Source organism: Callithrix jacchus, chromosome 4 (genome assembly GCF_049354715.1).
Source record: "Callithrix jacchus isolate 240 chromosome 4, calJac240_pri, whole genome shotgun sequence".
In the NCBI taxonomy this organism is placed as follows: domain Eukaryota; kingdom Metazoa; phylum Chordata; class Mammalia; order Primates; family Cebidae; genus Callithrix; species Callithrix jacchus.
Window position 1 is genome coordinate 150,992,529 of NC_133505.1, and position 14,772 is coordinate 151,007,300.

The following is a 14,772-nucleotide window of genomic DNA, read 5'->3' on the forward strand; positions in this document are numbered from 1 at the left end:
AGGGTTGACTAGTTCATCAACAAACTCAGAAGCAAACTGAAAACTAGAGGTTTGGAATTCAGAGAGAACTTTAAAAGCTAGGGATAGAGATGTTTATATTAGGTTGCTTTGGTTTATTTTTAGAAGGCAACTTTTTTCTCATGAGCAATTTTCTTAGGTAGCTTAACATGTGATCGTAGCTACAATTTTGAATCCTCTTTCCTTGAAAAAAGATAGGGAAAAAGGAAAAGGAAGATTGTTAAAAATTATTTCCTATTCTAGTATGCGGTAGAAAGAGAAGCTTTCTGAATTTTTTTTCCTCATGTGGATGAACAAAAAATGCCCCACATAATAAGTACCTCAAATTGACTTTGTAAGGATAAAGGCAATCACTGTTTATGCTTAGGAAATGTATCACACTGGGATCTTCATGTTGAGTACAGCCTCTCACCCCACCATAGTTGCCAAGTTCTGCTAATTTTTTTTTTCTGCTGCAAAAGTTTATTGTTTCATTGCTGAGGAGTACCTCCCAGACGCTTGGGAAAAAGCTTTGGTTCTCACAAGTGGTTCATATTTTAATCTTCTCTATTCCTGCTCTTTCTATTTTAAATGTTTTCAAAATGAAATCTCCAAATTGCATTCTATACAAGGAAATCTTGGTGGAAAATACTAGGGTATAACTCATTCTCACATAAGCAATTGTTTTAGATTATTTTTTAAAAATTCTTCTTTCTCACAAGAAGCTGAGAAAATAATTTCAAGAATTTCCATTCATTGAAAGCCAGTTTTCTGAAAGCTAATGTATAGAATAATATGACACAGCAAATTTACATGAATTTATAAAATTTACTAAACATGAATTTAATAAGAATGTTAAATTCACTATGGGATTTCACAAAATGTTAAACTTTTCAAAATTTCAGCATCTCCTATGGGTATCTTTCAGTTCATACTTTCTTCTTAATATACAAGGTCATTTTAGCTAAATTCTGATTTGCTTTAGATGGTTTTAAACTTGAAATTAAAATTTAAAGCTGACAGAACTGTGAAAATATTACTGTTAGGGCTAATAAATAAGTAAAATTGATCAACCTGTTAAGTTGGTCATTTCACAAATTTGCTTGGTGGAAACTTGATGGATGGTGACTGAACCCGACTTTGCCCCATTATACAGTGCAGTGTGTACCCTGCATAAATCCGCGGGCCACCATTTACACAGAGTAGCATATGAATAGGCCCTCTGGAGTTGCGCAACACAGAGTCCTAACTTGGATCATAAGATGTCTGGCCCCAGCCAAGTGGCATGTTGGGAACTCTATTAACTAAACTTACAGCTCCAGTCTAATCTGGGGGAGCACACAGACCCTAGGATTTCATGCTAAGAGGACGAAGGAGGGTCAGCAGCACAGCTTATAGGGTATGTGCTACAGACTGAATGTTTGTGTACCATCCAAATTCTTATGTTAAATACTAACTCCTAATGTGATATTGGGAGATGAGACCTTTGGGAGGTGATTGGGTCATGAGGGTCAAGTCCTCATAAATGGGATTAATACCTTTATAAAAGAGGTCCCAGAGAGCTCCCTCACCCTTTCTACCATTTAAGGACCCAGCAAGAAGACAGCTACCTATGAATTAAGAAGTAGATCCTCACCAGACACAAAATCTACTGCTGCCTGTATCTTGAGTTTCCCCGTCTCCAAAACTATAAGAAATCGATTTCTGCTGTTTGTAAACCATGCAATTTATGCTATTTTAAAACAGCAGCCTGAATAGAACATTGACTGCGATTATGATGATTATGTTAGAATCATCTGGGGGTTTAAAGATCTTCATTTTCAGGTTGTTCCCCAGACCAAATCAATGACTCTTTTGGTGGGGTTCAGGCATGAGCATTTTAAAAAACCTTCGTAAGTAATTGCAATATGCAACAGTTCTATAAGAAAGGATTTGACTGGCATTTGTCCCCAGTTCCTGAGAGGGAGATTTTAAATTCTTAGAGTTCCCTCCAGTAATAGTAGTGTCTTTGTTATTCATGGTGGGTTATTGGATGACACCTGAGTTTATGCTAAGGCAATGACTCAGGATGGGAACTAGGCATGCTGGGAAGACCAGCCATGTGATTAGATGGTTGGGTTTTGAACCATGCTGTTATTAGTCCAACCTCCAGGGTGGGGGCTGTAGACTCAGTTCAATCATGTGGCCAGTGATTCAGTCAATCGTGTCTATGTAATGAGATCTCAATTAAAACTCTGGGCACTAAGGCTTGGGGGAGCTATTCGGGGATAGTGACGTATCCTGACTCCATGGGGAGATGGCATGGAAGTTCTGCATTTGGGACCCTCCTAGACCCCATCCTATGTGTGTTGTCATTTGGCTGGTCCCAACTTGTATCACCTGCAATAAAACTGTAATCATAAGAATAGCACTTTCTTGAATTCTATAAGTCTGGCAAATCGTTGAACCTGAAGAGGTAGAAGGAACTCTCAAATTTGTAGCCAGTTGCTCAGAAGTGCAGGTGACCTGGGGACTCCTGAAATGAGGGCTGGCATCTGAAAGGAGGGCTGTCTTATTGAGGACTTCCTGTAAACCTGTGGATTCTGATGCTGTGAGTGATTAGCATTAGAACTGAATTGCTTCATCAAGGCACCGAAGTTTGAGAACCACTATTCTAGGAAAAGGTGGTTCAAAGCATGAAGTGAGTGCCACAATCAAAAGATCCATCCAGCTAGAATGGGGAGTTACGAAAGGAGGTAGAGGGCAGACAGAATGAGGCACAGTGTCTTGGCCTCAAAGTGCCAATGGGAAGGAGAATAGAAATTATGAACCAGGATAAAAGGTCAGTGCCTATATATTGCAGGACACTATAGCTCACACTCAGATATGTTTCATTGTCCCAAGAAGCAGCGGACTTAGGTACAGAGCCAAAGGTTCTTTCAGCATCCATACCACCAAAAGTCATTAGAAGGAAGCTCTCTATGTAACCTGGATGGGCCTTAAGACTACAGTGAAAGTGAAGCAGCAAGTGCTAGAATTTTCATTGATATAGCTAGATGGTCTGGGGCAATAAGTACAAGATTTAAAGAATTTAAATTCTTCTGATGAGTGGCTTCTTGAAATATGCTGAACATATAATACTTTTAATATGTTTTGGTGTCTCAGATGTCTTTATATTGAAGACTGAATGAACTGTTCTTTGCAAAATTGTATTGTCTCCAAGAAAGGTAAGCTGACCCTAAGGCTCAAGAGAGACCCCACACCCCTCCCATCATGAGAGGACACAGAGAGAAATTGTCCATGAGCTAGAAAGCAGGTGTGTGGCCTTGATCTTGGACTTCCCAGCCTCTAGACCTGTGAGAAATAAATTTCTGTTATTTATAAGCCAACCAATTTATGGTATTTTTGTTATAGCAGGAGAAATAGACTAAGACATGCAAGTTCTGGGAGATATATGGTGTCCATCTCCACCATGGAGTTATACATGCCTGCTCTGTGACCAGCCTTTGCCTTGCTGCAAGGCATTGATTAAGCCCTGAAATGCTTGCCTCTGCAAATGTGTTCTTAGCTTTCTTTATTGATCAATGTCCTCTGCTGATTGATCCTTCCTCCCTTCCTCCCTCCCTCCCTCCCTCCCTCCCTCCCTCCCTTCCTTCCTTCCTTCCTTCCTTCCTTCCTCCCTCCCTCTTTCCTTTCCTTCCTTCCTTCCTTTCCTTCTTTCCTTCCTCTCTCTCTCCCTTCCTTCCTTTCTTTCTCTCTCTTTCTTTTCCTTTCTTTTTTCATTTGAGGCAGGGTCTCACTCTGGTCACCCAGGCTGGAGTGCAGTGGCACAATCACAGCTCACTGCAGACTCAACTTCCAGGGCTCAGGTGATTCTCTCACCTTAGCCTCCTAAGTAGCTGGAATTACAGGCATATGCCACCATGCCAGGCTAATTTTTTTTTTTAATAGAGATGGAATTTTGCTATGTTGTCCAGGCTGGTCTGAAACTCCTGAGCTCAAGCAATTCTTCCACCTTGGCCTCCTTAAGTGCTTGAATTACAGGCATAAACCACTGAACCCAGCCTGATTCTTCACTCTTGATATGTCATTAACTTTAATCATGTTACGTCAAATAAGGCCTGAGAGTAATCCTGCCTCTTTATCAGGGTGACTTTACAGAGCTCTCCTCTGATTTATTATGTAGTGAGTTTATGTTTGATTCTCAGAGGATAAGTTTTTAAATTATCATTATTGTTTCTTCTGATATGAAAAATATTTTATTTGTAAAATACAGAAAACATAAAGTATAGAAATCATTCAAAATCTCACCACCTAGTTGGCTTAATTATGTTTTCTTAAGCCAGGTGTAGTAGATCATGCCTCTAATCCCAGCATTTTGGGAAGCCAAGGCAGGAGAATCACTTGAGGCCAGAAATTCAAGACCAGCCTGAGAAATATAGCAAGATCTCATCTCTACAAAAAATTAAAAAGTTAACTGGGTATAGTGGCTTGCACCTGTAGACCCAGCTACTCAGGAGGCTGAGGTGGGAGGATTGCTCGAGCCCAGGAGTTTGAGGCTGCACTGAGCTATGATCTTGCCACTGCCCTATAGCCTGGGCAACAGAGAGAGACCCTGCCTCAAAAGAAAATTATATTTTCTTTACTTACAAAGTTTGTTTCTAGGTGGGTGTGAGTATTCTGCTTTTAAAAACAACTTTAACTAGATATTATTTACAAACCATAAAATTTACCTTATTTTAAGTATACAGTTCAGGCTGGGTGCAGTGACTCATGCCTGTAATTCCAGCATTTTGGAAGGCCAAGGCGGGTGGGTCACTTGAGGACAGGAGTTTGAGACCACCCTGGCCAACACGATGAAACACCATCTCTACTAAAAATACAAAAATTAGCCAGGTGTGGTGCCACACGCCAGTAATTCCAGCTACTTGGGAGGCTGAGGCAGAAGAATTGCTTGAATCCAGGAGGCAGGGGTTGCAGTGAGCCAAAATGGCGCCACTGCACTCCAATATGGGTGACTGAACAAGACTCAGTCTCAAAACAACAACGCTGGGTGTGATGGCCCACGCCTATAATCCCAGCACTTTGGGAGGCTGAGGTGGGCAGATCACCTGAGATTAGGAGTTCAAGACCAGCCTGACCAACATGGAGAAACCCTGTCTCTACTAAAAATACAAAAGTATCTGGGTGTGGTGGCACATGCCTGAAATCCCAGCTACTCAGAAGGCTGAGGCAGGAGAATCGCTTGAACCCTGCCTTGAACCTCCAGGAGATGGAGGTTGCGGTGAGCCGAGATTGAGCCACTGCACTCCAGCCTGGGCAACAAGAGTGAAACTCCATATCAAAAAAAAAAAAGGCCAGGCACAGTGGCTGACACCTGTCATCTCAGCACTTTGGGAGGCTGAGGGGGGCAGATCATGAGGTCAAGAGATCGAGACCATCTTGGCTAACACAGTGACACCCCATCTTTACTAAAAATACAAAAAATTAGCCTGGAGTTTGCTTATTAAATGCCTTGAGATAGTCTTCTTTGGGTTAAATCTGCTTGATGTTCTATAATCTTCTTGTACTTGAATGTGGATGTCTTTCCCTAGGGTTGGGAAGTTCTCTGTTATTATCCCTTTGAATAAACTTTCTACCCCATCTTTTTATTTCTCCTCTACTTTCTCTTTAAAACGAATAACTCTTAGATTTGCCCTTCTGAGGCTATTTTCTAAATCTTGTAGGTGTGCTTCATTCTTCTTTATTCTTTCTTCTATTGTCTTTCCTGACTGTGTATTTTCAAATAGCCTTTCTTGAAGCTCATCAATTCTTTCTTCTATTTCATCAGGTTTGCGGTTAAGAGACTCAGATGCATTCTTCAGCATGTCAATTACATTTTGTCAACTTTCAGTATGCCAGTTGCATTTTTTCAACTCTAGAATTTCTGCTTGATTCTTTTAAATTATTTCAATCTGTTTGTTAAATTTATGATAGAATTCTCTATTTCTTCTCTGTGTTATCTTGAATTTCTTTGAGTCTCCTCAAAACAGCTATTTTGAATTCTCTGTCTGAAAGGCCACATACCTCTGTTTCTCCAGGATTTGTCTTGGTGCTTGTGGATGTTCATTGGTGTCTGGCCATTGAAAAGTTTGGTACTTATTGTCTTCTTCGTAATCTGGGCTTGTTTGTGCCCGTCTTTCTTGGGAAGGCTTCCCAGGTATTTGAAGGGACTTGGTCCCCAAGCCCAGTGATCCTGTGGTTGTTGTAGACTCATATAAGTACAGACTTGGTGGTCTTAGATAAGATCTAAAAATATTCTCTGAAGTACTAGGCAAGAAACCCTTATTCTCTTACTCTCTCTCTCTCTCTCTCTCTCTCTCTCTCTCTTTCTCTTTCTCTCTCCTGAACTGCCTGGGTTGAGGGTGGGGAGACACAAGCTCCCCTGTGGCCACCATCACTGGGACTGTGCTTGGTCAGATCTGAAGCCAGCACAGCACTGGGTCTCACCCAAGGCCAGGTTTAACTCCTAACTGGCTACTGCCTGTGTTTGTTCAAGGCCATAGGGCTCTATAATCAGCAGGTGGCGAAAAGAGCCAGGCTTGGGTCCTACTCTTCAGGGTGGCAAATTCTCTCAGGCCCCAGGCAGGTACAGAGAAGGCCTCTAGGAGCCAGGAACTGGAATCATTAGAAATCTACCTCGTACTCTATTCTGTGGAAGCTAACCTGACACTCAAACCATAAAACAAAGTCCTTCCCACTATTCCCTCCCATTTACACAGGCAGGTGACACTCTCCCTGTGGCCATCACCACCACAGTCCCACAGGGGTACTGCCAACTTACCACCAATATTCACTTAATGCCTATGGCATTCAGTCAGCTTTTGACGAATGCTGCCAGGCCTAGGACTCACCCTTCAGGCAGTGGGTTCCCCTCTGGTCCATGTGTCTTTGTCTGGTTTTGGCACCAGGGTCATACTGGCACCACAGAATGAGTTCAAAAGTATTTCCTCCTCCTCTGTTTTTCAGAATAGTTCGAGTTAGTTCCTCTTTAAATGTTTGGTAAAATTCAGCAGAGAAGCCATTGAATCCTGTGGTCCAGGGCAAGTCTGGAAAGGCTGTCCAAGAGCCAAGGCCTGAAATTAGAGACCCCAAGAATCCACCTGGTGCTCTAGCCCACTGTAGATGAGCTGGTACTTGAAGTCAGCACGTCTTTGAGACTCACCCAGGGTTCATGGCTTACTATCTGGTGCTGCTGCTTGTTTCTCAGAGCCCAAGGGCTCTTTAGTCATCAAGAGATGGATCCTGCCAGGACTGGGTCCATCCCTTCAAGGCAGCACGTTCCCTTCAGGCCCAGGGTGTGTCTAGATACTTTGGGAGCTAGGACTGGGAATGGGGGCCTCATGACTCTACCTGTTGTCCTATCCTTTCCTAGCTGAGCTAGTGTCCAAGATGCAAGACAAAGTCCTCTTTTCTCTTTGCTCTCCTCTCCTTAAGCAGAAGAAAGAAGTCACTTTTGTTGCTGCAAGCTGTGCTGTCTGGGGTTGGGGGAGGGGTGGAACAAGCATTTCCTTAGGCACCCTGACTGGTGTCCCAGGTCCACTGGCTCTACGTCCAGCACAGCACTAGTATTTGCCTAGGAATTGCAGTTCTTGTGGCCTAGTCTGCATCTCAAGTTTACTTAGGACCTCAGAGCATTTTAGCCCTTGATGATGAGGCTTGCCAAAGTCAAGTTCTGACTGCTGGAATGGGCGGTTTCCCCCTGGCTAGGGCTGGTCTAGATGCTCCCTTCATAGGCAGGCAACAACAGAGTTTAACCTGGTTTTGCTTCCCACTGTGACAGGGCAGCACTGAGTTCACAGCAGGGTCCCACAATCGCTGTGCTCTCCCTCCTTCAAGCTCACAGATTCTCTATCCATGCCATGCAGCCCTAGCAGAGGATGGGGGAGAGGTGGTGTCAGCAATTCAACACTGTCCTTCTCACCCTCTTCAGTGTCCTTCCCACCCTCTTCAGCAATTTAAAGTTAAAACCAGGTTCTGGAGCTGCCACCTGATTTTTGGTTCTTATGAAGGTGCTTTTTGAGTGTGGATAGTCGGTAAATTGGTGTTCCTGTGGGGTGGACTCAGGCTTCTATTTGGCCATGTGGTTCAGCCCTCTTCCTTGATTACTGCAGTTCTCTATGAAGTTGGAAAGTTTGTTTTATCTTTTTGCTTGTTAAATTAGAGCCACCACTTGGTATGCCTTTTCTATTTCCTTTCTTACTGTGAGCTCCCATACCTGGTTGCTATCAGCGTACCCAATTATATAACACTCTTTTCTTTTTAAAACCAGCTAATCTGAATTTTATGCTTTGGTCTGGAAACCTAAAAACAATGTCTTACACTGATGTAATGTCCCCACCATGCATAGGCTACCAGCACAGAGGGAAGACAGAAATAACGGCCCCTGATAGTTTTCAAATGGAGAATACACTCACTTACTTCCGTGTTGACATATAAAATCCATAATAAAGGGAGTGATGGTCTTGCTCTACGTCCCACGGTACTGAGTTTATATCTGGACATCATTATATGAGTTTCTCTAGTAAACACAACTTGCTTTCCCTCTGGGACATGAGTTCTATCCCCATGTAAAGCACCGTGCTGCCGATGAAGCTGTCTTGACTCCTTGCTTCTGATTAATCTGCATACTGCACTGCTTTGCTGACAGTGACTGGTCCAGGAGAAAGCATGTGACACATTTGGAAATACTGAGATGCAGTGAGACTTTTTCTGGAATTTTTGAGAGATTTCCATCGTCCTGTATGAGACTTGAGGTTGTAGGAAGGTAAGACTGGACTTCCTTAACCATCTTGTTATGCTGAATGAAATGCCTGCCTAAATATAGACCCTTAGAAGAAAATGGAGCTGGGAGACAAGAGAGACAGTAAATCTTAATTCTGGGGTCTTCTGTGAGCCTCTGTATCAAATCATGCCTTCAATTAATCTTACTCTGGAGATTTAAATTATACAAGCTAGCTTAAACTAGGTTTTCTGCCACATGCAACCAAAATAGTTTTAATTGATTCACATGGTTTAAGAGAGACACTGATAAATTAGAACAAGCCTAGAAAAGAATGGCCAGGGGGTGAGTATGATCAGAACTGTGTCAGAAGGGGAGAAATTGGAGGCTATTTGGCTTGATGAAAGGGGGGTCTAGCCCGTATGTGTCCCAGAAGACAAAGAATGTTAATGGTGTGGGGGTGGATACTAACCATAGAGTTATTTTCTAATACATAAGAGGTTTTCAGTGTAGAGAGTGATTAGATTTGTTCAACTGGGCTCCAGGGAGATAAATTGGAATTATTAATAGGAAGATCCTGAAAACAGGCTTCAACTAAAAGTGTTAAAGTTGTAACAATTTAACCTTTCCTAAAATGTAACAAATCGCATGAATAATACCTCTGCTCTGTCTAGAAGGGTTTTAAGTGACTTAGGAGAGATATTGCAGAGTGGATTCAAGCAACTCAGTGGATGATGTTTTTGGAACTTCAGTTATTTGAATATGAGCTTTACAGTTTGTGGCATATGGTAAAGATACAAGTTGTACCACTTTTAGTTGAATATTTTCTTTGCATCAGCTCCCTTTTATGTCTAAATAAGATGAAACTTTAAATCACTACTATAAATGAGAAATAAGTACCAATGACCAAAAATAAATAAACAAAACAATAAATGGGCCGTGTGCGGTGGCTCACACCTGTAATCACAACACTTTGGGAGGGCAAGGCAGGCAGATCAAAAGATCAGGAGATCGAGATCATCCTGGCCAACATGGTGAAACCCCGTCTCTACTAAAAATACAAAAATTAGCTGGGCATGGTAGTGTGCACCTGTAGTCCCAGCTACTCGGGAGGCTAGGGCAGGAGAATCACTTGAACCTGGGAGGCGGAGATTGCAGTGAGCTGAGATTTTGCCACTGTACTCCAGGCTGGTGGCAGAGCGAGACTCCATCTCAAAAACAAAAACAAACAAACAAAAAATAATACATTCAGTTCTAAATAGCAAAAGCATACCTGTGATCTAGTTTCTCTTTGTTAAACGAGAAATTAATAGTTGAAGCTATGATAACATACTGATCATTTTTCTGTTCCAATGGATTGAAAGACAATTGAATGGGAAATGATCTCACTAAGAAATTCAACATTTTTAATATCCTGCCTATGTGCCACCTAAAATCATCTGTCTATTCACACATTCTTGAAGCCCACAGTATGAGTGTGAGTCACACCCATGCTTCCTAATCTTTTCACAACTTGTCACACACAGAGAACTATATTTGTTGGCACACTGGGGTAAACTAAGGCAGCTCCTCATCATGTGAATTAATTGGCTTAAGGGAGCTAACTCCATCCCAGGCAGCACTCCCACCCCACCTGGGGCAGAGGAGATGGATATATTGTCACACCAGTAACGCCCCAATTGATGTTCTATTAAGAGTTATTTCTGGCCGGGTGCGGTGGCTCAAGCCTGTAATCCCAGCACTTTGGGAGGCCCAGGCGGGTGGATCACGAGGTCAAGAGATCGAGACCATCCTGGTCAACATGGTGAAACCCCGTCTCTACTAAAAATACAAAAAATTAGCTGATCATGGTGGCGCGTGCCTGTAATCCCAGCTACTCAGGAGGCTGAGACAGGAGAATTGCCTGAACCCAGGAGGCAGAGGTTGCGGTGAGCCGAGATCGCACCATTGCACTCCAGCCTGGGTAGCGAGAGCGAAACTCCATCTCAAAAACAAAACAAAACAAAAAAAAGAGTTATTTCTGTGAGTCTATAGTTCTATACTATTAACTCTTTTAAGTTTCTGCTTTGAACACTGTTCTTAAAGTAATTTCTTTTTGAATATATGTCTGAGAGCTACAGGCTAGCTAAAGACCATCTCTGCACCTTCTGGAAAATTCTCTCGTTAGATATTTGGTATCTCCCTTTGCACACACAGCAGAGGAACAACACTGAAATCAAGTTGCTATGCTACAACAGGAAAACAAATTCCCCTTGCTCCCTGACCACCAGATGAAACCAAAGACAGCTTCTTTTCTTGGATTTATGCTACCCTTTTCTCTAAACGATATACTGGAAAATCCGACTCAGTAAATAAATGTGTGTGTGTTTAAAGAAGCCTTTCTTACAATCCTTCTAATCTTACATATAGAAATGCACTTTAATTCTGAAAACAATTGGTTCATTCTAAACCAAACGCAATCAGGTGGAGCAAAATTGTGTTTAAGAGCAGTAGATGGGGCTACCTTATTTGGAAGAATTTGGAGTATTGCTTGGGCTCTCTGTAGCGCTTTGACTAAAGAACATCTGATACCAATTTACAGATTCCATGATTCATTAAAGGATTTTGGTTTGTTCCTATTCCTTTAGTCCTCTGTCGTTATCCTAAAGATTTCCCCACAAACAGATTTCAGTATTTTCCTGAATGGAGACATTATTTCTCTGAGTTTATTTGTGTGTGTATGTGCTCTGTGAAGCCTTTTTTTTCTAGTTGTGGTGATTTATGTTACTGGTATGAGTCTTTCAAGTTCCTTTCTTGGGTGGGAGATCATTTTTGGCTTCAAACTCGAATGTCCCAGAATAACTGCTGGTTAAAAGACTCGTTGTGTGTTGCAATTTTAAGGAAGTCTCATGGCTGAAGCCGAGATCTATCTATAGGTACCAAATAGAGTAGGAATATTTATATCCCTGATTTCATCCCAAGGATTCCCATTATTTCAAAACACATTTACCCTAAATCTCCACTCAAGCCTGGAAGAAGCAAAGCAGTGGGTGGCATCTAATGACACTATGGTAAGAGTCAGGATTGTAATTCTCAGTACATTTCAATCTCCAGGGGACCTTGCTAAAATGCAGATTCTGATTCAAAGTTGAGAAGTGAGCCTGAGTTTTTTTCTAATGGATTCCCAGATGACACTGGTACCGCTGGTCTATATATCATTTCCCAAATTTGCCTGAAGCTGACTCACCTGGGGTGGTGGTTGTATATGCAGACTATCAAATCATTCCCTTAGGAATTCTGATTCAGCAGCCTGAGTTGGGATTTTTAATAACCCTTCCAAGAACCCCCCCCACCATCCTCTAGTTCCAAGCTAGTACTTCGGTGGATTTGATGGTATTCCTTTACTGCTCCAGGCGGTTTCCTCCTTCCTTCTCCTACTTCCCACTCCTCTCCTTTTCTTCCTTCTTTCTTTCCTTGCTCAATATTTGTTGAGCATCTCCTGTGTTAAATGCTGGGACAACTCTGAATAAAAGTGCTAGTCCCAGCCCTTGTCTAATAGGGGAAACAGACAGTAGCCAAGTAAACAGGAAGATAAACAGGAGAATTACACTTGTGATGTCGCTGGTAATTAGCGACTGTTTGGGGCTGGTGGCACTGTGGTAAGAATTTACCCAGACAGTTATAGGTAAAGAAAAGCAGATTTATTAGAGAAAGCATGAAAATATGTTGCAAGGGTGCAATGGGCAGGTCAGCAAAAAGGAGCCGACTGCAAAGAGACAAAGGCTTGCTGGGGATTTTATAGAATGGTGTTTGTGCTGTGTGCTAAAGAGGGCTTTGTGCAGTACTGACAATGCCAAGGTTGCAGTGAGCCAACTTGACTTTTTCTATCAGCCAAGCTTGGCTAAGTGCAAGAAGATCATGAGTTATTTGCACAGGAGGGCTATGTGTCCTGCACCGTGAAGAAAGGCAGATTCCTAGCTTATCTGCCTTCTCCTTTTGCTTTCTGTAGGTCCTGCCAGCCCAACCCCACCTCCCTAATTAAGACTCCACATGTAATACATGTTTGTTTGTTTTGTTTTGTTTGTTCTTTTATCTTTTAATCATTTTATAGCTCCCCACCACAGCTGTCCCCCACTCTTCCCTTTGATGATGACATTTTCAGGCTTCAAGGGGACCAGAAAACAAAGCTGGGGCCTGGCAGCCCCACCATGCTGCCAGCTGGAGAGAACAAGTCACAATTATGAATTATCACAACAATTAGCACCTGTACTTGGGGAATCTGCAAATTGAGGAGGTCCCAGCTCCTCATGGTACAGGCGTCTATTTGGCAGTGACCTTATTCTGGAGAGGATGATATTCCTTCAGCCTGAGGGAATTGATGTTGATGAACCTGGTGGCATCAATTGACTCATAATCACCCTGAACATTGGTGCTTACCAGCTTCTAGTTGTAGAAAGTGCAGACTCCTGGCTGAGGATGTACACCTGGCCCTTCAAGACAGACACCTGCACTTTCCCTTCCACTTGCTCCTGGGACTTGGCAATGCAGTAGTGAACAAATTCACACTCAGGGCTGTGCCAGAAACAGGTATAGACCAGCTCAGCAAACTTCAAGCCCAGCCCTCGTTTGACTCTAGGCACTTCCCGGTCCATGGTGAAGGCTTCAATGTCTAAGAGAACGGGGTAAAGGATGGTGCCTGCTGGGGTCTCGTAGATACTTCGGAACTTCATTCCAATGAAGCGGTCCTCCACGATGTCAATACGGCCCACGAGTGCTTGTCCACAACTTCATTCAGGTACATGAAGAGCTCCAAGGAGGTCTGGTGGGTGGTGCCATCCTTAACGTTGGTCACCTTCACAGGGACTCCTTTTCTGAACTTGATCTCAAGAATGTTAGGGGGCTTTGACTGGGTCCTGGGTCTTCGTGTAGACCTAGAGGTGCTTGGTTCCTGGGGTTCTCCAGGATTCCAGCCTCGTAGCTGATGTGCATGAGGTTCTCCTCCATGCTCCACAGGTTCCTGGGAGGGGGATGGGAATCCCGTGTTGCTTCTCGTATTCCATCAGGTCATTGCAGCCCTTGAATCGGTTGTAGGACTGGGGCATCCTCCAGGAAGCAATGATCTTTATCTCGGGGGGGCTGCAAGTATTAGGTGAGCTCAAACCAGATCCGATCGTTCCCCTTTCCCATGGTGTCATGGGACACATACTTGGCCCCCTCCCGCTGGGCGATTTCCACTTGTTTGCGGGCGATGCAGGGCCTGACGGCGAGACAGGTGTCCAGGAGGCAGCGGTCCTCATACAGTGTGCTGGACTGGATGGCCGGCCAGATGAACGCCTCCTCAAACTCCCTGCTGACATACTTTTTGGCCCCAAGCTTCAGTGCCTTCTTCCTGGCCTCCTCGACGACTTCCTTCTGGCCAATGTTGACCAGGTAGGTAATGACGTCATAGCCTTGTTCCTTCCGCTACACGAGCTTGCAGGAGGTGTCCAGGCCGCCACTGAGGACCAAAGCCACGGAGCCTTTGCTGGACATAGCATCTGGGATTGGAGGCGCGAGTTCCCGGCACCTGGAATCTGTCTCCACGGTGCAGTGAACCAGCGGCGGCCAGCGACAGAGCAGGGCATAATACATGTTAAGAAGGAAACAAATACAGCGGTGTGCTGGAGAGGGCTGGGGAGGAGGGCTGAAACTAAACCAGCATCATCAAGGGAGCTTTTCAAGGAAGATAGTTAAGCTGAAATTCATATCCAATACTCCAGCCTAAGCCACACTACTTGTGGAATGTGTGCTGTGTTTGGGAGACCTGCCGCCTTCATTCATGCTGTTTCTTTCACTATGAGTCCTTCTCACTACTCTATTTGCAGTTACTTAAGGACCAACCTAAACGCCATCACTTTCACCCAGGTTTCCAGACATATGTGAAATCTCTCCCCACTGAGCTCCCTGAGCCTCTGGTATACTTCTGTTCCTGTCTAGAACATTCTGCCTTAAATTGCAGTTGCTTTGTGTTATGGCTGCATTTTGTGAGCACACACTATTTATTTACCCACACTATC

At 43.4% G+C, this 14,772-nt stretch overlaps 1 pseudogene; it reads right to left on the reverse strand.

Annotated features, from left to right (window-relative positions):
- Window positions 1–13,036: 13,036 nt before the first annotated feature.
- Window positions 13,037–14,248, reverse strand: LOC100409238 (argininosuccinate synthase pseudogene; annotated as a pseudogene).
- Window positions 14,249–14,772: the final 524 nt, after the last annotated feature.